At 47.5% G+C, this 27,006-nt stretch overlaps 1 protein-coding gene across 1 annotated transcript in view; it reads right to left on the bottom strand.

Moving 5' to 3' along the window:
• Positions 1-22,562, bottom strand: part of GPR142 (G protein-coupled receptor 142) — a 338,008-nt gene extending 315,446 nt beyond the window's left edge. The window contains exon 1 of the mRNA XM_069655133.1: positions 22,422-22,562. The gene's annotated coding sequence lies outside the window, so the exon portion shown is untranslated. The remainder of the gene's footprint in view (positions 1-22,421) is intronic.
• Positions 22,563-27,006: the final 4,444 nt, after the last annotated feature.

The raw sequence follows: 27,006 nt of genomic DNA, 5'->3' as shown, positions 1-27,006 counted from the left end.
CCTTAATTGCACACCATCAGAAACAAATGATAGTTTAATTTGTGCTTTTGTGTATAGAACGTGTCATATTCAGGGCTGGATTTGAACTTGTCTAGTGGTGGCTGCGCTTATGCCAGAGACAAGCTCTTTGCTTATGAGCCATCCGCAAAGCTAAGTTTGATTGATTGGATTCTGCTCCGTAGGAGTACAAGGATCAGTTGGAGTAAAATTGCCCACTCAGCCCTCACACGTCTACAAACCAAAACGCAACACAATCGTAAAGGTGAAACAGGGATAGTTAAGAGTTGTACCGCCTTCGCCTTTCGTGGTATCATGGGATGAGGCAAGACTATGCTCTGAAGAAGAGTGCAAATAAGATCCAGTAGTGACCCAATCAACACAGTGACACAGACCAAAATAAAGGGAGTGTCCAATCAAGGTTGTTTAAAAATATATATACTTTAATTTAACACACCATCTGCAATAGAACAAAAAATAAAACGCTGTACAAAAACCCACCCCTGTCGGAGACAAAGAGGAAGCAACCTTCTGGGGTTGGGTGCAAGGGTAACATACAAATAGCAACCACAAAAGGATATGTCATTGGTGAAAGAAGGTGCTGAGGTGACCTAACCAGTCTCTAGGTTCCCACCGAGGATGCAATGTGTGGTCAATAGCATCTGGATTCGGTTCTTGGGGGGGTCGGCAAAGTGAAACCCGATATGGAACTTTGATGCAAGCGGATCAAGGTCAGCTCGGGCACGTTAGATCATGTTGGCCCAAGCAGCAAGGGTGCATCGAGTAGGGGCTGAATGTGGTTGCTCCGTGTGGTCGAATGGGCGTTCTCAATGATGCAAGTCAGAGAAGTCCTAGGATCTCTACGCAGTTGGGCCAGGCCGAATCGGGTTTAGCCACTGGGAGAGGTTGATGCGTGACACTCCAGCAGTTCGAGTCGGTGGGCAACTGTCGTCCAAGTGGTGATCTTGTAGGTGTCAATGTGACACTCCGGCTGTTCGAGGGTGGCTACGCAGGTCGAGCTGTGGTAAAGCCCTCATGGTGGAAGTAAACATCATAATACCTGGATGTGGTAGGAGCTGTGATCCCAGACCCAAACCAGGAAAGTGTACAATAAGAACCAATGCAATCGATGTGGCGAGACAAACCACATGACCATTGACACCACATGCGCACAAAAGACATAGGTTGTTTTACAAAAATGTCTGCTTACATGCAGGGGACTGCCAACGTTAGCACTGACAGACTCTTGGGCCCCTGCATGAAAGCTTATTCATTTGCAAAATGCAAAGTGTATAAATAGGCGAAATTGCATTACACCTATTGCATTCCATTTTGTTAAAAATGTAAAAAAGCACCCGTCAGTTATACTTGACAGGCAACATTTTTCAATGTATTCCTATGGAATCCCCATTTTTAGGAGATGCGAAATGGAGACGGATTTCAAAGGAATCCGTTTGTCATATGAGATTTTTATACAGGTGTAAACCAAAGTACACTTTGAAGATGGAGGAGGACTGCATTGTGGAAATGTTATTTTCCACTTCGTACCCCTACTCCGCCTTCAAAGCGAATGCATGTCTCGGAGCAGTAAAGCAAGACGTAAACCGCTTAACGCCCTGGTTTTAATGTTTGTTTTACGACTGCCTGGCTTTTAAAATGAGTCACATAAGAACGCAATGAATTCGGCCACTTCAGAGAATAGTGAAGGTCAATGGTCAGGAGAAAAGCAGTCAAGGCAGAGGCTCAGTCCAACAATGAAGACCCTGACAACCAATCAAAATAGATAATATTAGCTCTTCGACAAGATAAAAGAGAGCACATGCCACAGAGAAAGTCATAACGAAAATGGGTTGGAAGGAAAAGGCGGAATTCAGAATGAACACGACAATGGGGTGGAAGGAAAGGCCGAACTCAGAATGAACACGACAATGGGATGGAAGGAAAAGGCGGAACTCGGAATGAACACGACAATGGGATGGAAGGAAAAGGCGGAACTCGGAATGAACACAACAATGGGGTGGAAGGAAAAGGTGGAACTCAGTATGAACACAACAATGGGGTGGAAGGAAAAGGCGGAACTCAGAATGAACACAACAATGGGGTGGAAGGAAAGGCCGAACTCAGAATGAACACGACAATGGGGTGGAAGGAAAAGGCGGAACTCGGAATAAACACAACAATGGGGTTGAAGGAAAAGGCTGAACTCAGAATGAACACAACAATGGAGTGGAAGGAAAAGGAAGAACTTAGATTGAACACTACAATGGGGTGCAAGGAAAAGGCGGAACTCAGAATGAACACGACAATGGGGTGCAAGGAAAAGGCAGAACTCAGAATGAACACAACAATGGGGTGTAAGGAAAAGGCGGAACTCAGAATAAACACAACAATGGGGTGGAAGGAAAAGGCCGACCTTATATTGAACACTACTATGGGGTGCAAGGAAAAGGCGGAACTCAGAATGAACACAACAATGGGGTGGAAGGAAAAGGCGGAACTCAGATTGAACACTACAATGGGGTGGAAGGAAAAGGCGGAACTCAGAATGAACACAACATTCAGTGTAAGGAAAAGGTGGAACTCAGAATGAACACTACAATGGAGTTGAAAGGAAAAGGCGGAACTCGGAATGAACACGAGAATGGGGTGGAAGGAAAAGGCGGAACTCAGATTGAACATGACAATGGGCCTCATTGCGGGGTTGGAGGTAAGGGAAAACCGATGTCGGTAAAAGATTACTGGCATCGTTTACTGCTACGGTCCATTACGACCCACCAACCCGCTATTAGCGGTACCGTAAATAACGGTGCCTCTAATAGCGCCATGGACGCGGGCACGCGACCTCACATGCCGGCAATAGCGACATGGCGTAAACAGGAGCTGAACACAAGTAATGCAGACATGCTAATAATGGCCTACAGAAGACAGAAAAGTACCTTACCGGCATGGAGCAAATACCGGCATCGCGGACCACCCGTAAACGGCCATGTGCAGTGTTCCCAACTGCCACAGGTGCACACAATCATCACAGGTGGAGGCAATATAGACTGGGCTAGCACAAAAGGAGCATACCCCACCCCTTCCCACACCCAGTCACACACAAAAATGTTTCCAATACCTGTAGCAATGCTGGGGCTGGAGGACATGATTGCAGTGGAACTCCAGCAACAACAACAACAACAACAGGCAGCACAGAGGAGACGCAGGAGGAGAAGGAGGGTGAGGCAGGCACAGTCTGCACCACCATTACAGGCAGTTGTACCACACAGGCAGCCCCTAATCCCTCGAATCAGAGCCAATCCATTCAGCCTAACCCCTGAGCGGGTCCACACCCTGTACCGTCTGGACCGGGACACCATCACCACCATTGTGGACATGATACAAAACGACATTGCCAGCCTCATAGACATCCGTACCGCCATCCCCCCTCTACTGAAGGTGGTGTATGTGCTCCACTTCCTGGCCACAGGCACCTACCAGCACACAGTAGGACAGATGCATGGCATATCACAACCATTATTCTCATGTACGCTGAACCAAGTGCTCGATGCCCTCCTGAAGCACACAGGCGACCACATTTTTCTACCACAGACAGCCCAGGAGATATCCAACACCAAAGTTGGTTTCCATTCACTGGCCGGCATCCCTGGTTGCATTGGCGCCATCGACTGCACCCATGTTGAATTGGTGGTCCCACATGCCATGGAGGCAGTGTACTGCAACCGTAAGTTATACCACTCCATCAACGTGCAAATGGTATGTGACTCAAACAAGATCATCACACATCGTTGCGCCCGATTTCCCGGATCAACCCATGATTCAATGGTCATGCGTAACTCCATGATACCACGCTACATGGAGCGACACACAGGGCACAGATCCTGGTTACTCGGTGAGTTGCATGTCAGGCTCATTGCATCGCGATGTGGGTAGGTGATTGGGGGGAGAGATGCATACTTCACCTGGCTGAGATGGGGGCGGGGAGAGATGCATACTTCACATGAATGAGATGGGGGGGAGATGCATACTTCACCTGGCTGAGAGTACCTAAGAGGATGGACCATGCTCATACCCCAAAGCAGGCCAGACTGTACCTGAAACCTGACCCCAAAATGCAAGATCTATGCGGCCCTACCATGAAAATGATGCAGTGCTACATCCATTCCATAGCCATCAATATGTACACTGCACATAATCAGACCGTAGCCCCCGCAACACAATGCAGCGACAAGCAATTAGTATGGCCAATGCACAACACCAAATACCATCATCAAAAAAGACAGTTGTCCATTACTGCATACAAAGGAGTCACATGAGGGCAAAATGCATGAACACACCCCTACACCAACACAGAGGTACACCAAAACAGCATGTCAACATCTGTCGTACAGAGTGAGATCATCATGAGTCTGCCATCAACAGTGACAGGAAGAAAGCACACAATTGACTACACATCACCCAGATCATGGGAATAACCGGCGTGGACTACCACAGTGCATGAGCACTCACAAGGAATAGGACACCCCTGCGCCCAATAGATGATGCCACGCACACCTGTTGATCAGATGAATTCACACATTGCAGTTACATCATGAGGCTCTATTCATGCATGGATATGTGGGTGCAAACAGGAAATAAATGCATGCTATGGTGTCATTGATACAGGTCCCATATGATGTGATCACTTACACATAACCATTGCTGCACACATGCAGGTGATGCAGGCTATCCCTTGAAGAGGTGGCTCCTTACCCCAGTCCTGAACCCGCAGAACAGGCAAGAAGAGGACTACAATCGTGCGCATTCACGTACCCATGTGGTGATTGAGCAGACATTTGGCCTTTTGAAGGCACGGTTTCGCTACCTCAGCAGGTCTGGTGGGGAACTCCTGTACGGGCATGAGAAGGTGGGCAAGATCATCATGGCATGTGTCATGCTACACAATATGTGCATCAGACGGAATGTGCCTCTGCCCCCTGACGCTGAACTGCAACCACCTGACGATGAGGATGAGGAGGGTGGAGATGGGGCTGAACTTCAGGGAGGCAGTGATGCACAGGAGGGACATGCCGTGTGTCAGACTTTGATTAACCAATGTCTCTAGCACACATGGATGCGGAGTGTGACATGGAGGTGGGACTCAGGGCACTGGGTGTGTCAGGGACATGGACACTGTACACTGTTCACCAATGAATCACACGTACACAGTAAGCTATGTCCGCTCATGTGAATTCTGATTTCACAAAAAGGTGTATTGAAGAAATATAACACAAGCCCTCCACCCCTCACACCCTCTCCCCCCTCAACTTCCCCACACACCCTCTCCCGCTTCCCCCTCAACTTCCCCACACACCCTCTCCCCCCTCCCCTACCCCCTCAACTTCCCCACACACCCTCTCCCCCTCCCCCTCAACTTCCCCACACATGGTGTGCACTTGCATGCACCACCAGTTTTCATGAGTTCGGGGTGGCAGGCTGCACCTACACCCCTTTTTTTTTACACCCTCCTGCCTGTCCCGGACACTGGCGGATGTTGATGGTGCATGCGGAATGGTTGGGGCCTCAAGCATGCTCTCCGTGGGGCTGAAGCTCCCTGCCCATGACTCCACAGCAGACAGCTCATGGCTGCTGGTATACTGATTGCTGGGTGGGGAGAGTTGGGGTGACTGCTGGGGGCCTGTAGCAGTAGGTGTTATGGGTGTCGGAGTGTGTTGTTCATCATCTGACACAGCTGCCGTGGCACCTGTCTCCCCGACAGTACTGCTTGCAGTGGATACCGTGCCTTCAGCCACTTGCTCCTGTGTGGATGTGGCTGGTGTGGGTGCTGTGGTGGTGTCCCTAATGCACATTTGTGCTGTAGGTTCCTGGGTTGGGTTGGACTTGCGCAGTAGTCCAGTTTGCCCTCTTCCCCTGGATGTTGAGGGACGGTTGCCTCCCTCCATGCCCCTGGACTTCTTGGCTGGTGTCGCAGCATCCTCCCGGGGGTCCTGATCTCCACTCTCAGATTGTGTGCCTGTGGGGGTCCAACAGAGGGAGACTATTGGTGATGGGTCTACATACATCAGGCATGCATTGGGGTAGCTGCATTTCTATGGAATGGCAGGTAATTGGCGTTGGGGTAGTGACATACGGATTGCTTGCCTATTCAGTGGGTCATGCAGGGATGCGTCTGGGATGAAACATATATGGGGTGCATCATGCATGTGGACAAGATGGTGCTGTGCACTGCCTGTAGGCAGTCTTGCAAACATGTGTCTGGTGGACCCTGCTTTGCAATATTGCACTGTCAGTTCAGGGGGACATCATTGTGTTATTCTTTACAGTGGTTCATTTGGGATACCTACCTGCATCAGGTGATGACGGGGCTCCACGCTCCATGTCCCCCACTCCCTCGATTGCCTCCATCCTGATGGTGCTCGCAAAGGTCTCCTCCCAGCGAGTCATCTGTATGGGGGAGGCAGCACCACCACCTATTGCCATCCCCTGGCTACGGTTAGCATAGATGATGTTGCGGACGTGTAAGTGCAGGTCGTCCCAGCGCTACCGGACATCTTTCACTGTGCGAGGGGTGGTGCCAACGGCACTCACTTTCTGCGCCCCCTCCACCCCCATCTCTTTTTTCCACATCACTGTAGGTCACTGCATGTCATTGGAGAAGACAACATCTCCATTTTCTGCCAAGGTATCTACCAGCATGTTGAGATCCTCTTCTGAGAAGCGCTCCTTGCGCAAGCGCGCAGCGCCTTAATTTAGTGCCTTGGGCATTGTAAAATGCTGCAGTATATGTTGGAACAGGTGTGGTGGTGATATGGGTCCTGGTTACAGAGGATGGCAATGGATTGTGTTTATTAGCGTTCATCGCTGATAGAGGCAACCGCTAATGCCGGAGGCATGGATGGCGGTGGGGCTATCTGCGCTTCAAACTATGCCGGTAAGGGTGATTTTTGGGTCTTTTGCGGCATGGCGGTAAGGTCGTTACCGGCATGTCGCAAAGCTCGTGCCCGCAAAGTCATAATAGCCCTCTAATAGCAGCCTCTAGACAACACGGACACGGTATTTGCTCCATGCCGGTAAGGACCGTCACTTACCTCCAACCTCGTAATGAGGCCCAGAATTCCGAATGAACACGACAATGGGGTGGGAGGAAAGGGCGGAACTAAGAATGAACACGACAATGTGGTGGAAGGAAAAGGCAGAACTCAGAATGAACACAACAATGGGGTGGAAGGAAAAGGCGGAACTCAGAATAAACACAACAATGTGGTGGAAGGAAAAGGGCACTGCAAGTTTATGAACCAAATTACGTCTTTGGCTGTAATCCCATTGGTGTTTCCACCTAACATATTTACAATAGCCACCACTCACACTCCTGGATTTACCACGGCATCATAAGTGGGCTAATAGCAGTGCTAGTCCCCATTTTTGAAGTGCATAGGACTCCATGGAGACTACTTTGAATTTACCACGACCGGTAATTCTGCCACAGTAAATCCAATGATTTTTGGATGTTAGATGGAGGGTTTACCTCTAGCAGTATGATGGTAAATCCTTCACTTCATCTCCAAGGTGGGAATTTGGCAGTGTGTAAAATTGGTGGTAAGGAGGCAGTCATTCTATTAGTGCCATTTTACTGCCATGTTTCCCCTCAAAGGGGACTCGTAATGAGGCCCTATGTGATAACTCCCCACCTCGTGATGACACTGAAAGCGTCTATGGTTAGGAAAGACCTGGGATGTGTATATGATTGCAGACATTGCATAAGGATGAAAGTGTAGTCAGAAGCTTGAAACATGTTGGGAGAATGGCACTGGGGCAACGTGCTTGTCTTGGAAACAAGTCTACACTGAGCAGCATGGGTTCAATACCCAGTCATGGTCCTGCTCTTAGAGGCTGGAGTCCAGTGGCATAAGAAACCAGTTTACCTTTTAAGCACAATGTCATCATGTTGTGCTATGAATTACAAGAACTCGTAGATGAGATTAAGACACCATCGAGCCAGCCAAAGCAACTCAATGGCTCAGTCCATTTTTACAATATAGCAGTAGCAAGGGGAGATCTGATATTAGATGTCTACTTGTTATGTTTTAGCAAAGTAATGGTCTATTACCCACTTCCCAAAATCTCAGAATTATGTTGCTACTAAGAAAGGTTAAATCATTTTCAAATGTAGACATGCAAAAGACATAATCAGATTATCCGGCACAAAGACTCCAAAGCACTCTGCTCATTCCTCATGCTGTTGGGGGCGCGTCATGGCACGAGGATCCCATTGCGTCTGTCATCAGCTGCCCCAATATTCTTATATGTGATGTTGCTATTAATGAATCATACCAATGTAGTGTGCTTCCAGGATGATATCCAGGTAGATGACACTGAGGAACACAACTAAACCTTCTAGACCAAACTCCAAAGATGTGTAGAGCAAGATTGAAACTGAGAGAAATGCATATGGAAGACCCAACCATTGGTATATTTGAGGTATACCATATCCAGCAATGGCACAAGACCAAAGCACACCATGGAAACATCCATCATACACGCCTCCAGCCCAGTCAACACGGATCAGCTCAAATCCTTCATAAGTCTTAACAAATTTTACCTAAAACGTATTCTAAACTTCTCAACATAAATTGGATCCATGTTCAGACCCCTAGAGAAAGGTCAGGGATGCAAATGCCATACTGCTTTCAAAGAAACAAGGTGTGCCGTCTCCTGCGCTGCACGCTTCAAACCCTTCAACCTTCTATGAGGACTTGTGTAAGAGGAGATGCGAGTGAAAATGGAGCCCCGGCAACAATAACGCAAAGAAGCGGTAACCAAGAACAAAGCCTATGACTCGAAAACCTTGACAGACTCCAACATGAACTGCTAACTACCAAGTTAAAAAAGCATTGGTGAGAAATGCACAGGAGTTGAATCTGGCAGGCAATAGAACATGTAGAGAGTTGCACTGCTTCAGAAGGAGTGATTGCAGTGATTAGCACTCTAAGAATCATTCACACACAGGAAACAGAGGAGAGGGAGGTGCTAACAGGTCAATATGCATTCCCGGGCATGAAGACCAAAAGGACCGCATTAGAAGTCAAGAGAAGAACATGCACGCGGCCACCAGAGTGTAATGACTAGAACCACTTCTCCTCCACAACACCCAAGAAACTGCCTGCACAGTTCATTGATTTCCTTTGTTTATTGTTAGGCGAGGAGGTAGTTAGTTGTGTGTCTTTCTCTACCCTTTTCTGTTTACCATCCCCTTCCGGGGGATTTCACACATGCGCCACCGACAGGAGGGATTCTGCGGCCATAGGAACATAGAGCACCACTGTACCACGCGTCTCTACCCTGGTCCGGGTTGCTCTCAGGCTCATTTCCCTGGTGTTCCTCTGTAGTTTATTAATACTTGATGTGAAGAATAAACAACATTGTGAGAGTAAAAAAGAGGTGTTTTCACTCAATTGCTGCAATTCAGCTCACCCCAGGGGACCTTTCCTCTTGCAAAAGACAAAGGTGTATCAGGAAGCAAATGGCAGCACCAGTCCTGGCCGCCTGCCTCCCACAGGGGGCAGAGGAAGCATTGGGGGCATTCAGGGCGGCAGAAGGAAAATGACTCCCCATTCCAATCAATCTTTGCCCTACGGGTCAAGGAAGGTTTAAACTTTGTCAGCTATGTATCACCTTACCTTGAGGTTAATGAAATCCCTCTTATCCAGAAATAGCAAAACTGAGTTATACTGAGTGCCGCCTCCGGTTAAGAGCCCTCTCTCTGGTTTGCAGCCATTCATTTCGTCTAGTGGGGCAATGGTACTGAGGCATATGAAAGATTGCTGTGTTTCCCTGTTCCCCTCCAGTTTGATTATGCTAGGTCGTGGCCCGTCAATGTGGATTACTCATTGGGTGAGTGCCAGTCTAACATGGGGGATGGCCAAAAGCAGCAACCATGCTGATTTCCATTGGAGGCTTTGCAGAGGAAAACAAGACATCCCAAGGAATGATCTAAATAGCTGCACAGAGTCCCAGGCGAGTAAAGCCAGAAGGGGTGGACTGGAAATAAAAAGAGGCCCTGGAAATAATTTTCAAAGTGGCCCCATATTACACATTTTCAGCAGCCAGTCCACCCCTGGTGATGTGCATGCCATTCTGCCCGCCAATCCCCATTCATCAAACAGGGATTTGCGGGCAGAATGGCACGCAAATCCCCGTTTTACACACAAATAATTCCATGAATCAGGGTGGTACTCGGCAGGGGTTTGGTTATGTGCCCACCCATTGCCTGCCCATGCTAATCCCTATGGACATTCGCACTCATTCCTGCCTCTGCCCGCCCAAAACACCTCCTTCTGGGAACTCTTTGAGTTCGCTTTCATCAAGCCCTTCCATCAGGCTTTACATTCAATTTCATCAGACTTTACATTCAAAGTGCCTGCCAGTGTTTGTTCAAAGCAGTCTTCTGAGAGTTAATGACTTAATTGGAGCTGTAAACACGCCACTGGTGTAGTCAAAATGACTTACCAGGCCTGCCTTCAGGACTCGATTTATAAGCACTCTGCATGTCCTTCTCTGAAGTCCTGTTAAAAACGAGCATTGGCAAAGCCACTGAAATCCTGTTCAAAACAAGCATTGTAAAAACCAACATCTTTGGTTAGTGTATACGTTTACGCTTTTATCAGGCACTGTCATTAGATGCCCAGGTACTTGCACCTTTTGCAGCTGCTACCAACAATGGGTAGATAATATAACACTACGGCTGTGCCTGTTGAGTGTCTTCCCATACCTACACAAAAGCCAAAACTGTTGGCATTGGCAATGCTGTTTAAATGACTTTGGTGTGCACCAGTTCCAGGAAAGGGATCGCTGTATGTCAGAATTCTAGAAAATGAAAATGGACACATTCATTTTTCACATGCAAATGTCCATGAACCATCATGGCAGGAGTGTTCGTTTTCTTATTTTTCTATGTAAAGTGTCATGCAACCATAACACGATAATATTACAGAGATGGTGATAGCACGTGTGCAGTTATGATTAACCAGAGAATTGTTCGAGACACATAACTTTGGTGCCTGCGGAGAAAAGTACATGAACTCTCCACACAAAATCATGCACACTGAAATCACGTTTGTGTTTTGCGTGGTGGCGCATGTGTATGTGTGTTTTGCCTTTGTGTTTAGAGATTCGTGCACACATGAATAGGGATTCTAGTCTTCAAAATCCGTAAATTAAGGGCATAAACACATTACCTTCGAAGTATGTCAGTGTGTGTTAAAAATAACTGTAAAGCATTATGCCACTTCATTATTCGCCCTTTGCTGTTGCACTGGGACCATTTCTGCTCACATCGCTTCCACTTCTGACTGCAGGATTACCCAGTGACCTCCAGTTCTACAGATAGACTCCCTTAAAAGTGCGTGACTCTGCTCTTCACCAGATCATCCCACCACGAGCCTTTCCCTGGCTGAAACCCTTCACAGTTCGCAATCTCTATTTTATTTCTGTTCTGCGTGTAAAATAATGTCTTCCTGGTTGGGTATCTCCCCCCCTCATCCCGCTCCCTGCCTGCCCGAAATCCGTGTGCCTGCTTAAGTTGCTGTCTCGGGCACTGGTTTTCCGGGCAGACTGCAGTGCTGCAGTGCTGCAGTGTGCAGTGCAACGCTGTGACCCTCACGCATATTTTTAAAATGGACAGTACCACCGAAAATAAAAATAAAAATGCACGCCAGAGGCCTTTCGCCAGCATGGAAAATTGCAATCAGACGTTTGTGTGTATTTCGTGGCACACTGCACTGCTTTCATTAAAAGCGTCTGCTTACCTTCAAGTCTCCAGCTGAAGGCCTCACTCCCGTAGGGACGGCTGCTGCCTGCAACCTGACCTGCTCAATGTGTGTGCAAGTCACATGCAGTTCCCCAGTGCCCAGGCCCTCCAGCGCACGTGCGCGCCATCAGCCCTGCAATGAAGACAACAAAAATATGCAGCGCCTGTAGCAGCCAATTCCAAAGAAACCACCAAGGCGTGTATCCTTCTCTTCCGTACCAAAGAGGCCCTATGAGGCCAGAGGCCTACCGGGGGGTGTCCCGGTGTCCCGGTGGGGCAGTCCAGCCCTGGAAGCCAGACTACTAGACTTAGACATGCCAGACTTGCCAAACCCCCAGTAGCAACGTCCAGCCATTGTTTTGCACACCATCCTCATTATATAAGGGTAGTCAATGTACAGTAGCGAGACAGCATATTTCACTGCTTGATCTGAATCGCTCATCCTTGTTGCCCTCTCATGCAACATACACCTTCTGATCCTAATCCATATTGTCCAGTCATATGGTCGAAGCTTCTTTAATTAAGGAGGTAACACAGAGATGTGACTGTGGCTAGAAAAGTCCAATACGACCTTAAGACAGTTATGGAGACACTGAAGAACTGTCTACATTGCATTGATGTATGGACAATTATGAATGATCTCAATTCAACCCTTGCATGACGGATGTGCTTGAACTTGGTCCCAGCAGTCCTTTGTCTATACTTGACTATTGTCACCCTGCACAGGCTCTGCCACCCTCGAAGAACTGTGGAACAACCCTAGATGAAAAGTTCTCTTTCGGTGAACAAATCAGCCAGGTAGTGCAAGTTTGGAAGTGCCATAAGGAAACACTCAGGCATATGTTAACCACACAGTTTATTGAAGCTACCCTGGCATTGGTGATGATCAGGTTTGATTATGCTTGCAGAGGCCAAATGGCCCTCCCTAAATATTCTATTTATATGCTTCAAAGAGTGCATATAGTCAGCGGCGACAGCAATTCTGCTCAATCAGCCACACTACTCTTCCACCTCATCATCCTGCACCTTTCATCGGCTTCCTAGCACCCAGAGGATCCTGTGTATGATCCTCAGAGTGTGAGGATCGGATTTAATATCGTCTCAGTGTTTCACAGATTAGTTCTACGATTCATCTCCTTCATTCATGGTTGATGGATTTCACCTTTGCTACTCAGAGCAGTGGCAGAGCCAGGGTAGGGGCAAAGAGGGGCAGGCGGCAGCCCTCACTGGCTCCTCCCTGGTGCCCAGTGCACCCTCCAGCTTCCCACTAGCGCCCTATTTTCCACTCCCCCTGCACCACCAGCACCAAAGGCTGCATCCACTTCTGACCCAGAGAGGTTGCTACTGCCAGCAGGTCATTTTCTGCCTTGCACACCATCTATCAAATGTGAACACGCAGGGGGTGGGGGGATGACACTTTGTTTTACCCCACGTTTTGGAAATTGATTTCCTAGCCCCTTGCCCTCAGGTTGACTTTGGATGTTTGCTACAGAAACAAACCCAAAACCTTTCTTTTTACTGGTAATGCCACGTCCAGGTTCTTTTTAGAGTAATGCCAGGTTGCCGGAAGGTTGCCAATTATTAGCACCAATAGACCTCTTTCTGTAAAATATTGAGCTCAATAAATAACAGTTAGCATAACATAATCCAATACAAAGAGGCTTCGATGATTCTTTGTTGTGGTTTTCATCAGGTTCTATGCTTTACATGTAAGTTATGCTTAGGCTTTGAATGGGTGTAAATGTGTACCACTTATTTGTTTATTTCTTTTTTTACTCTGTCTGTCTAAGTCGCATATTTGCCCACCATCTTCAGTGCAGAGCTGAGCTATCGGTTCCTGCAGGGCGAGGCTGGGTACCTTTCTCTGAGCCATTGGTTTCCTTGTGCAGGACCCACTCAACCTGACCTTGGGGAGATTTGGACTACTCCTTTCTCTGTCTCGTTACATCCTTCCCCTTCCTGAGGGTTGATGTTGTGCAAGTACAAAGGATGTGGGCAGTTCGTGTGCTGAGCTCAGCGATGTAGGCATCAAAGGGCCTTTTGAAGTGATATTTGTGATGCACAGGTACAGAGGCTGTGAAGGTCCTGGGGATAGATGAATAATGCACAGATAGTGTGACGAGTAATATTGGAGATGCACATGTATAGAAGGTGTAAGGGTCCCTGTGGGAGATATCAGTAATGCACAGATAGTGTGACGAGTAATATTGCAGATGCACAGTTACAGACGGTGTAAGAGTCCCTGTGGGAGATATCAGTAATGCACAGATAGTGTGACGAGTAATATTGGAGATGCACAGGTACAAACGGTGTAAGGGTCCCTGTGGGAGAAAACAGTAATGCACAGATAGTGTGAGGAGTAATATTGGAGATGCACAGGTACAGAAGGTGCAAGGGTCCCTGTGGGAGATATCAGTAATGCACAGATAGTGTGACGACTAATATTGGAGATGCACAGGTACAGTCGGTGTAAGAGTCCCTGTGGGAGATATCAGTAATGCACAGATAGTGTGACGAGTAATATTGGAGATGCACAGATACAAACGGTGTAAGGGTCCCTGTGGGAGAAAACAGTAATGCACAGATAGTGTGACGAGTAATATTGGAGATGCACAGGTACAGAAGGTGTAAGGGTCCCTGTGGGAGATATCAGTAATGCACAGATAGTGTGACGAGTAATATTGCAGATGCACAGTTACAGACGGTGTAAGAGTCCCTGTGGGAGATATCAGTAATGCACAGATAGTGTGACGAGTAATATTGGAGATGCACAGATACAAACGGTGTAAGGGTCCCTGTGGGAGAAAACAGTAATGCACAGATAGTGTGACGAGTAATATTGGAGATGCACAGGTACAGAAGGTGTAAGGGTCCCTGTGGGAGATATCAGTAATGCACAGATAGTGTGACGAGTAATATTGGAGATGCACAGGTACAAACGGTGTAAGGGTCCCTGTGGGAGATATCAGTAATGCACAGATAGTGTGACGAGTAATATTGGAGATGCACAGGTACAAACGGTGTAAGGGTCCCTGTGGGAGATATCAGTAATGCACAGATAGTGTGACGACTAATATTGGAGATGCACAGGTACAGTCGGTGTAAGAGTCCCTGTGGGAGATATCAGTAATGCACAGATAGTGTGACGAGTAATATTGGAGATGCACAGATACAAACGGTGTAAGGGTCCCTGTGGGAGAAAACAGTAATGCACAGATAGTGTGACGAGTAATATTGGAGATGCACAGGTACAGAAGGTGTAAGGGTCCCTGTGGGAGATATCAGTAATGCACAGATAGTGTGACGAGTAATATTGGAGATGCACAGGTACAAACGGTGTAAGGGTCCCTGTGGGAGATATCAGTAATGCACAGATAGTGTGACGAGTAATATTGGAGATGCACAGGTACAGTCGGTGTAAGAGTCCCTGTGGGAGGTATCAGTAATGCACCCATGGTGAAGTGAGACATGTTGGTGACAGGCACAGGAGGTCTGAGCATCTCTAAGTTGATATCAGTAATGTTTACACACAGAGGTGAGCAAAGGTGCCACCTTGTCGCGCTGTTATTGTTTGGTTTGGCTGGCAGAGGCTGGCTTTCTATCAAGCTGATTTGACTGAGGCAAATCAGTACTGAATATACGCTGGAGGCAAGGAGTGAAGCATACATCGATCTGTTCCCGGAGAAGTAATGGAAGACAAAGAAGGACTAAGGTATAACTCTACCTGCAGAATCTGCACTCTGCTTACAAAGTACCTCATCCTTTTCTCCCCAGACACGATCCCCCCCTGCAAAACTGGGCTTTCAAAGATTCCTGACAGAGAAACTGAGACCATTGGCCCCTATTCAATCAGAGACAGGGACGGCGGTCATGAATCATTGACCACGGGTTGCTGTGTAAAAGCACCAAATTCTTACCATGCACTAAAAAGTCCTGATGAAGCCACATCAGTAAAACACGTGTCAGTTCAGAATTGAACATAACGTAACACTCACGATTGCCACAATCTCATGATCAGTTGAGATCTAGTTCTGTATACAATATCACAGCACCTTCTCACAATCGGCTAATAAAACAAGTTTATACTTTCAAGTTCAAACAATTATACCATAGTGTGAAAAAAGACTGGTTACACTTTGTTTCAAGAAACTCCTTACAGCTACACCATGTGACTAACGCATCACATCTACCCCTGCCTCTAGCCTCTGTATCACTGCTGCACGTGTACAGAGGAAGTGACAGGTCCCTGAGTGTGATAGCAGTAATACACCTTTAGAGACAGCGTGAGGGTCCTTGGGAATTACATGTATGATGTACAATTCCCAGGGTCTGAGATTCTCTATCTTTACATCAGTGATGCACAGGTACAGACGATGTGCTGGTCCCTGGGTGTCACAGCAGTAACCATTGATAGAGACGGAGTGAAGACCCCTGGGTCTGGAATCAGTAATGCACCAGAGACAACGTGTGACGATCCCTGGCAGTGAAAGCAATTATTACAGATAGAGCAGGTGTGAAGACCCCTTGGTATGAAATCAGTAATGCACCAGTAGAGACGGGGCGAAGACAACTGGGGGGGGGGGAGTGATAATCACTGATAGAGAAGGTGTGAAGACTCCTGGGTGTGAAATCAGTAATGCAACAGAAGATAATCAGTGAAGATCCCTTGGTGTGAAATCAGTAATGCACCGGTAGAGAAGGTGTGACGATCCCTGGGTGTGAAATCAGTAATGCACCGGTAGAGAAGGTGTGAAGATCCCTGGGTGTGAAATCAGTCATGCACAGTTAGAAAAGGTGTGAAGATCCCTTGATGTATAACTAGTAATGCACTAGAAGAGAAGGTCTAAATATCCCTTGGTGTGAATTCAGTCATGCACAGATAAAGTGTGAAGATCCCTTCATGTGGAACCAGTAATACACTAGAAGAGAAGGTATGAATATCCCTTGGTGTGAAATCAGTAATGCAGCAGAAGAGAAGATATGAATGTCCATGGATGTGAAATAAGTAAAACACTTATAGAAAATGTGTGAAGATCCATGCATGTGAAATCACAAATGCATCGGTAGTGAAGGTGTGATGATCCCTGGGTGTGAAATCAGTCATGCACAGATAGAAAAGGTGTGAAGATCCCTTGATGTAGAACTAGCAATGCACTAGAAGAGAAGGTCTAAATATCCCTTGGTGTGAATACAGTCATGCACAGATAGAGAAAGTGTGAAGATCCCTTGATGTGGAACCAGTAATACACTAGAAGAGAAGGTATGAATATCCCTTGGTGTGAAATCAGTAATGCAGCAGAAGAGAAAAGGTGAATGTCCGTGGATGTGAAATAAGTAAAACACTGATAGAAAAGGTGTGAAGATCCCTTAGGGTGAACTCAGTAATGCACCGGTAGAGAAGGTGTGACAATCCCTGGGTGTGAAACCAGTAATAGCCCGGTAGAGAAGGTGTGACGATTCCTGGGTGTGAAATCAGTAATGCACCGGTAGAGAAGGTGTGAAGATCCCTGGGTGTGAAATCAGTAATGCACCAGAAGAGAATCAGTGAAAATCCCTTGGTGTGAATTCGGTAATGCAGCAGAAGAGAAGATATGAATGTCCATGGATGTGAAATAAGTAAAACACTTATAGAAAATGTGTGAAGATCCATGCATGTGAAATCACAAATGCATCGGTAGTGAAGGTGTGATGATCCCTGGGTACGAAATCAGTAATTCATCAGTAGAGAAGGTGTGAAGATCCGTGGGTGTGAAATCAGTAATGAACCAGTACAGAAGATGTGAAGGTCCATGTGTGTAACAGCAGAGAAGGTGTGAAGAACCCTGGGTGTAGAATCAGTAATGCACCAGAGAGAATGTGTGAGGATCCCTGCGGGTTAAAGCAGTAATAACTGATAGAGCAGGTGTGAAGACCCCGATCAGTAAAACCCTGGTAGAGGCAGGGTGAAGACGACTGGGGGTGAAAGCGGTAATCACCGATAGAGACGGTGTGAAGACGCCTTGGTACGAAATCAGTAATGCACCAGTAGAGAAGGTGTGAAGATCCCTGGGTGCGGACTCAGTAATGCACCAGGAGCGAAGGTGTGAAGATGCCTAGGTGCAAAATCAGCAATGCACTGGTAGAGAAGGCGTGAAGATCCCTGGGTGTGAAATCAGTCATGCACAAATAGAGAAGGTGTGGAGGTACCTTGATTTGAAACCAGTAATACGCTAGATGAGATGGTGTTAATATCCCTGGGTGTGATATCAGTAAGACACCAGAAGAGAATCAGTGAAGATCACTTGGTGTATAATCAGTAATGCAGGAGAAGAGAAGATGTGAATGTCCCTAGACGTGAAATAAGTAAAACACTGATAGAAAAGGTGTGAAGATCCCTGGGTGGGAACTCAGTAATGCATTGGAAGAGAAGGGGTGAAGATCCTGAGTGTGAAATCATTAATGCACCAGTACAGAAGATGTGACGATCCCTGGGTGTGGAATCATTAATGCACCGGAAGAGAAGGGGAGAAGATCCCTGAGTGTGGAATCATTAATGCACCAGTACAGAAGATGTGACGATCCCTGGGTGTGGAATCATTAATGCACCAGTACAGAAGATGTGACGATCCCTGGGTGTGGAATCAGTAATGCACCGGAAGAGAAGGGGAGAAGATCCCTGAGTGTGGAATCATTAATGCACCAGTACAGAAGATGTGACGATCCCTGGGTGTGGAATCATTAATGCACCAGTACAGAAGATGTGACGATCCCTGGGTGTGGAATCAGTAATGCACCGGAAGAGAAGGGGTGAAGATCCCTGGGTGAGGGCTCAGTAATGCACCGGTAGAGAAGGTGTCAGCATCCTCACAATCTGTGAGTTTATCAGTGATGCTTAATTAGAACATGTGGATCTGTTTCCAGCTATCAATGACGTACAGTCAAAGGCAGGGCTGGTGGAAGATGTGTAACGGCCCATTTTAAAATGTTGTCTGCTCCCCCTGCCCCCGCCTTACCTATATCTGGGAAAGCGTTGAACACAGCAGTGGGATCTTGCCTCATGTATATAGAAAAGCTACACGGCCTGGAAAGATACAATTTTCCTATCAGAGCTTTTGGGGAACAAAATGAGCAGCTATCAAAGTAAAGCTTGTAACGTGAATTGAAGCGAATCACATTGTACGCCCGGCTAATATTCTCCCTACTAAAGAATACCTAGGTACATGGCAGGACGCATTGCCACAAGATCTTCAATGCAGACTTTGCCAATCAGACATTGAAACGAGTCGACGAGTCCTCACTGCTTCTCCTGTTTTGGCAGACAATTAACTGAGGGGTCATGGGGGCTACGCTAGAAGAATTAATAATATCTGTAAGGACCAATTTTGGTCATCAATGTTTGGGGCCATTTGGAACATTGCAATCAAGAAAATTGAGTCTATGAGACAATAACATTTTTCATTTTATGCTGATTAAGTCTTTATTTATTAATTCTTGTTTTTAGGGAGAAAAAAAAAGTTGACATTGTTTTAATTGTTGTTATTTTGATTAAGATATGTGCTTAATGTTTATAATTAAACTAAATGCACAATAAAAAAATAAAAAAAATAAGGAATGGGCAGTGCATCCTAGGGAAAGGTTTTCTGGGGCGGCGTGGACGGGTGCAGTTGCGTGGTGCATTGTTCGTAATCAGTGGTAGGAATGTGCCGAAAAAAGTAGTAGCACTGTGGTCTTGGCAGGTGGAAGCGTAGTGCAACATGTGGCAAGGTGTTGCGGCCGGGACATTGCAATGGTCTCGATTCATTTCATTATTTGCGTGTAAAACAGACATTTGCGTGCCGTTCTTGCTCACAAATGCCCATCAAAGCATGAAACACATAAATCATTACAAAATACATTACATTCAGAGAACAGTCCACAGATCATAAAATCTGCATTACAAATACAATCAGTAACATAATACAGGCGATCAAGTCACATATGTTCTTAGTTACATACAAGGACAATACTTCACGTTGCGTTGAGGGATTTTCATTTTATTTTATAACATTAATAGTTTGACATTGTAAATGGTTTTCCATCCCTGCAGTGATTACATGAACCTGTTGCAGTATTGCAGCGGTGCCGCCACGTCACAATGTCACGCAGAACACACGTTTAGTGGCAGTGCCCCACCGACTCAGTGGCAGTACCCCACCGGCTCCGTGGCAGTACCCCACAGACTCCCTGGCAAAGCCCCACAGACTCCGTGGCAGTACCCCACAGACTCTGTGGCAGTGCCCCACCAGCTCCGTGGCAGTACCCCACAGACTCCGTGGCAAAGCCCCACAGACTTCGTGGCAGTACCCCACAGACTCTGTGGCAGTGCCCCACCGACTCAGTGGCAGTACCCCACAGACTCTGTGACAGTGCCCCGCAGACTCCATGTCAGTACCCCACAGACTCCGTGGCAGTACACCACAGATTCCGTGGCAGTGCCCCACCGACTCATGGCAGTACCCCACAGACTCTGTGACAGTGCCCCGCAGACTCCATGTCAGTACCCCACAGACTCCGTGGCAGTGCCCCAAAGTACCCCGCATACTCCGTAGCATGGTCCAACTGTCACTGGCTGGTGACAGCATCATATTCCACGAGGAGGCGCTGGACCACCCAGATTCGAAGGTGCCAACTGCGCAGGAACGGCAACCCGCTAGGCTACCTCACCCTGGGATGATCATTATCTCTTGGCAGCTGGTCATTGGGGTAATTACTGCACGTGCTGCGGAGGCATATGTGCAACACGGTTATGCATTGGGGGTCTTCATGCTGGGCTGTACAGTCTGTCAGAGATCAAATTTACCAGGGAATGCCAAACAATGCCAGGTACCTGAAGAGAAAACGGGGGCATTTTCAGCTCTAGCTCACGCCCAAAGTGCCCCCAGCTCTGATATTAAATGGCGATTCCTGCCGTGTGCGATACGTGTACCTGGGCATGCACACCGCGTGCCCCCTCCACCATATCACCATGTGCCAGGGATGTGGCAGGTGATCACTGGATGTGGAGGGAATGATAACACATGCACATTAACTTGCCATTTCCATAATGTACTGCAGACTTTACACACACACCATGTGCATACTGGGGGAGGGGCAGAGACCTCTCCTCATATACAGACACATCAAACATTCCCCTTCTAACCATTGCATATATCACCCCCCGATACAGAACAGCATAACAAAATGCCACACAACCTATGGCATAGGATGGCATGCCAGTACATGGGATGGTGTGGCATGTCACTGTCCCTGCTGCCGGAACCAGCACACAGTGAGGAAGACAGCTCCCCCTATTTAGAGGGACAGCCGCCACTTAAAGGGACAGTGTGTCTTTTCAGTTGCATTCACGATTCATAGCCAGTGGGGAATACCGAGGCGTTGCTGGCTGTGTGTGCATCGAGTGCACTGCCCGAGCTACTTACAGGGGAGCAGCAATCTACCTGCGTGCACACGCTTATTTCACACGGCAAAGCATGCGTTCCAACTATGAACTGCCCAAACGAACTGTTTGCAACACATTTCGAAGGGCTCGTCTCTGTGCTTATTCCCACAGACAGTGGTGACCCTTCATACCCACAGCTGAGCATCAGAGGGAGCCCGCAACCGGGCATTACATGGGCGACGATGAGACCAAGGTCAACACGGAAACAACATAAAACAGAGTAACGTGGCATAGCCTCAAATAGCATATACTACAATCACATACTATAGCATAATATGGATTGGCGTAGCACAAAAGAACACTGCTTGGCATAGCACGGCATAGCATTGCAGAGCACAATATGCCCAAGCATAGCCTAGCTCATGACAGGGCCCATTCCATATACAGCATAGCAAAATGCTGCCTGCCAGAATACGAGGCAGAGTAACTGTGCATAACACAGAATAGCCTTCTTTTAAAGCCCGGGTTATCGCAGTGTTAAGCCTCATCCGGGCAACAGACGTATTATACCAATACACCTGTAACCGAACGTAACACGGCCGTGGGAGCATTGCGCACAGAGCGCAAGCCACTCCAGATACGCGCAGTTCCCAGCCTCTCATCAAACCGTGTGCACTAATCCCGCAACCTCTCCTGCGATCGCATTGTGTCCAAGATCACAAGAAGCTGTATTGCATTGAACAGTTTCCTAAGCGCAGAGACCCAGGACGGATGTGCAGCAGCGCGACTCATTTACTTTTACAGACAGTGATAGCTTTTCATTTCTGCCACATACGGCCTACATCCAGAACACGTGTTTAAACATGGCTAATTACAAACAATGACTGAATAAGATAAAACATGAACAGCTGAAGGTATAGGACATTCCGAACCCATGTGCTTTGCCCTCTGTATTGGCTTGGGTACACACTGACCAACGCATTTGGCGAGTGTGTAAAGAGCGACAACTAGAGCATTACATTTCTACCGCCAACAGCATTTATTGCAACAATTCAATGATTACCTCTAAAACATCCGAATGAGAACATATATCAGGGTGACGCGGGGATTACATATGTTGCGTTCTCCCTACTTTTTAATGGAGTTCTATAGTGGGCAGAGCGCGCCTCTGGTTTAAGGGCAGCCCTGCCAGCCAGATGTTAGGGATGGCATGGGGCTTACCTGCTTGCGCGGCGTTGGTTGGCTGCTGGGCGCCTCCCCGGATGCACCCCCTTGGTCAGTGGTCCGACCTTGCCACAGACTCCCCTTCATGCTGTGGTCAGGAGGGGACTCCCCAGGCTCGATGGTAAAGGAGTGACTGCGTTGCCGGAGGATCAGAACGCGCTGCTCCAGGGGGCGGGTCTGGGCGAGAGCACGTGTGCGAGAAGAGGGGGAGTCTGAGAAGGAAAGGCTGCACGAGTCCAGCATTGCGGGTCCTGCCGAAGTTCTGCACATCATCGTTTTCGCAATGTCCCTGCTGTATTCCTGTGGGGAGGGCGGAGGACTCCAAGTCACTGGGACAGGGCGATCCAGTCCTGTGCTTTCTCTGTCAATGGATTGCATTCAGAGAGGTGCTATATTTTCAGTGGGACAGCACTGCCAGAGCTCGGAAGAGCTGCTCTACCTTTAAAGGTACAGCACTGACACTTCTCACCAGAGCTGCTATACATTTGATCCAGAATTTCTCCGCAGGACTGTCAGGCTTTTAGTGGGGCCGAATGGGACAGTACCAGACCTTCTGGCTCCACTTTACTTCTAATCATCTTCCCCCTCCCCACCTTATGACCATCTTCACCCACCAGCCCTCTGGAATGCTCAACCTCCTGTTGAATTAGCTTATTAAGTATTATTATTAGCAGGCCCGGACTGGCCTATAGGGCAATAGGCCGAGGGCTGAACCAAAAAACGCAAAATGCTGGTGTGGGCCAGTTTTTTTGGTGAAAGTGGGTCATTTTTTTGGGCCAATGTGGGCCAGTTTGATTAGTTACTTCACTGTGCGGCTATTAGTTTTGACCAGTGTTGCTAAATAAACATTCTTTAACATGCATAATTTGCCTCACATTTTATCAAAACATCCCCCTGGGTTACTATTCAAACAATGTTGCAAAAGAAATGAATAGCCATTTGCAACTGTGGGCCACTTTCCATCGGTGCCCAAGACCATTTTATGGCAGAGTCCGACCCTGATTATTAGGGTATATTTTAAGCACGGACCAAGAAAGCCAGGAGTGCTTTACAATTATAGAGGGTAGAAAACACGGCAAGGGGAGGCGAGAAACAAAGGACCGGGGCGCATGCAGCAGTGGAGGGGGCGGGCCGGTAATGTGGCAGGAAGGCATCTACAAACAACCAGGGGAGGAACCAATGGCGAGCAAATCACCAGTCACAGGTGGGATGGGGAGTTGAGTCTCATGATGCACTTCAACCTCCCCACATTGACCAAGGCCCACCAACTGGAGTTGGATACAATTCCCTCTGACCATTTGTTTGGAGCTATTTGAGCGGCAACCATCCATGCAGGGAACTCTTTTCCCTCCCCAATCAAAGTCTCCACACCAATATTCCTTTTATGTTCAATCTAGCCCTGTCTGTGATTCATATGCACCATCACCGGAGCAGCATTAGGTCCATTCACTGAATGCCAGGGCACGCACGGTCGGGTCTGCACTGACGGCTCTGCTTGTTCACACAAGTTGCCGTGTTTGCAGCGCTCGGTCTCCTACGCACTAGAACATATGCAAAAGTTCCCTGACCGGCGGCATAGTTGGGAAAGCTGTTTCAGGCTACGTAGTTGCTCACTGTTGCATACACAAGGATATGGCATGGAATGATTCCAGGATCTATTTGATTTTAGGTAAAGACGAAACAGAGTGATGTGGACATTAATTAGAGGTTAGTGAGGTGCCCAGAATCGGGGATTCAATGATTAATTGTAAGTATTTTTTAACATTTACAAGGAAACTGAAAGATTGTTATTATTTTGTCGTTGTGACATTGTGATTAGGAACATGACAATGAAAAGGACAATGAATTAGCCTCTAAATAAGGATACAATGGTACCCGAAACGCACCAGGCAACAAACATTGTGTTGAAGAACATTTACTACACTGTCCTTTTATAGAGTGATGGATATATAATATATGTATATATATATATATATATATATATATATATATATATATATATATATATATGTGTGTGTATGTCACAAAAAACGAATATGTGCCATTGTATTTACACAAAAAAAGATGTAACATAGTGGAGACACTGAGAGTTGTACTCTTAAATTGAGAAATCCTTTGTGTGTTAGAATTTGATGAACGAGGAAGGCTAAATTTGGAATCTTGTTTATTGAATTTAAAGGTGGATTTTGTGCAGAAAAAAAACAAAATCAGAACTTCTAAACTTTTGTGTGACTGCATTGATCTGATCATTTTAAATTACTTCAAATATAGAGTCAGATATCTTTTCCCTGGATAGAGTGCACCAGGGTCACCTGTTGGAAACAAAGTGTTTTTGTGAGTTTAGCGATTCATATAGATGATATGATAGTAATTATTATTATATGTAACGCCTTTACACAATGTGTTTCAAAGCGCTTCAAGGTAAGGTAGGGAACAAGGGAAAATACAATGACAATCTTAGAGGCCATGAACAGTAAGGATGTGAAATTAACTATTGTACGCGGCCCTGACGACATGTCAGATATTGCAAGAGCTAAGACAGAGATCAGGAAGGGAGCGGGACAGTGGGAAAATGGAAACAGACAGGTGACTACCATACTAGGCCTGATAACATTTCTTGTAGCGGCAGAGAAAACAAAAGGTGAAGGAGAGGGGTGTAGAAAGGGAGGGAAGGAACGAAACAAGCAACTATCTTAATGGGCCTGATGACATTTCAGATAGTGCTGGCGGGGTCGGAGGGGGCAAGTAAGGGGAGGGGAGAGGAGACAGACGAGGTTGCTATCATGCTAGGTCCAGGGACAATTCTGATAGAGTAAGTGCATAGAAGAAAGTAAGGGGAGGAGATAGGAAAAGGGAGAAAGGGAGAGGAGGAGAGAACAGAGAGTAAGCAGTCAAAAAAAGTGAAGAAGCAAGTGGGGAGAGCAAATACAATTGCAGAAATCAATAGTAACACCTAATGTTGCAATCCAGGATACAAGATGAAGATGTGAGCAACATGATTCAGGGCCACCATGAGTACAAGATGCAAAGGAAGTCCAACATGAGAGTTGAGAAAGTGTGGCGCCCCGTGAATCAATGAAGTCCATAAAAGTCAAATCGAACATTGGCCACAAGACGGTGATGGTGAAACCAGAATGGATCAGGACAGACACCTGCAGAAGTAGGCTAAGGGGGGAGGAGGGCAGCATGGTAGCACAACCAAGCAAAACAGGCAACACCTCTGTGCGCGAACGGCGGGGTACAAGGGAACATCACAGGTGGACCAGAGGGGGCGGGGATGGCCTGTGGGGACAGAGAGAGTACACAAATGTTGGTGCATGCTTACCTGCTGTATGAGCAGTGGGTTGGGCCCTGGATCCTTCTGGTCTGAACAGGCCCAAACAGGACTTGCCATTTTCTTTGTCTGTCCTTTGCTTCGGATGCCTGGGTGAGACACGCCCTTGATATAAGAGTTAAGAGCAAGAAGGAAGAGGCAGGGCTAAGAAGGTGGGTGGTGTTTAGGTCAGGTGACCTAGATCCGCTTGCACCTGCTCCCCATCAGCAAAGGAAAACAGGCTGGAGGGCTCCGTAAATAGGGAAAAGAGCGGCAAACAGGAAGGCACAAGGTGGGCGGGGCTTGTTAAGTGGGGAAACGAGGGGAAACCTGAAAGGCACCAGGAGGGTGGGTCTTAGGCCAGGTGACCTAGATCCTCTTGCACCTGCTCCCTATCAGCAAAGGAAAAGAGGCTGGAGGGCTCCTTAAGTAGGAAAAAGAGTGGCAACCTGGAAGGCACCGGGTGGACGGGGCTTGCTAAGTGGGGAAAGAACGGGGCTTGCTAAGTGGGGAAAAGAATGACAACTTGGAAGGCACCAGGTGGGCGGGGCTTAGGCCAGTTGACCTAGATCCACTTGCACCTACTCCGCATCAGCAAAGGAAAAGAGGCTGGAGGGATCCTTAAGTGTGGAAAAGAGCAGCAACCAGGAAGCACCACGTGGGCGGGACTTGCTAGGTGGGGAAAAGAGCAGCTACCTGGAAGGCACCAGGTGGGCAGGGCTTAGGCCAGGTGACCTAGATCCAATTGCACCTGCTCCCCATCACCAAAGGAAAAGAGGCTGGAGGGCTCCTTAAGTAGGTAAAAGAGCAGCAACTAGGAAGGCACCAGGTGGGTGGGGCTTGCTAAGTGGGGAAAAGAGTGGCAACCTGGAAGGCACCAGGTGGGTGCTAATCTGCTTCCATAAATGTGGGTGGGGTTTAGGCCAGGTGACCTAGATCCACTTGCACCTGCTCCCCATCAGCAAAGGAAAAGAGGCGGGAGGGCTCCTTAAGGAGGGAAAAGAGCGGCAACCAGGAAGGCGCAGGGTGGACGGGGCTTCCTAAGTGGGGAAAAGAGCGGCAACCTGGAAGGCACCAGCTAGGCGGGGCTTAGGCCAGGTGACCTAGATCCACTTGCACCTGCTCCCCATCAGCAAAGGAAAAGAGGCTGGAGGGCTCTTAAGTAGGGAAAAGAGCGGCGAGCAGAAAGGCAACAGGTGGGCGCGGCTTGCTAAGTGGGCAAAAGAGTAACAACCTGGAAGGCACCAGGTGGGTGGTGCTTAGACCAGG

Source organism: Ambystoma mexicanum, chromosome 3q (genome assembly GCF_040938575.1).
Source record: "Ambystoma mexicanum isolate Mex_15411 chromosome 3q, UKY_AmexF1_1, whole genome shotgun sequence".
Lineage (NCBI taxonomy): Eukaryota > Metazoa > Chordata > Amphibia > Caudata > Ambystomatidae > Ambystoma > Ambystoma mexicanum.
This window is presented reverse-complemented; position numbering and strand designations above follow the sequence as displayed.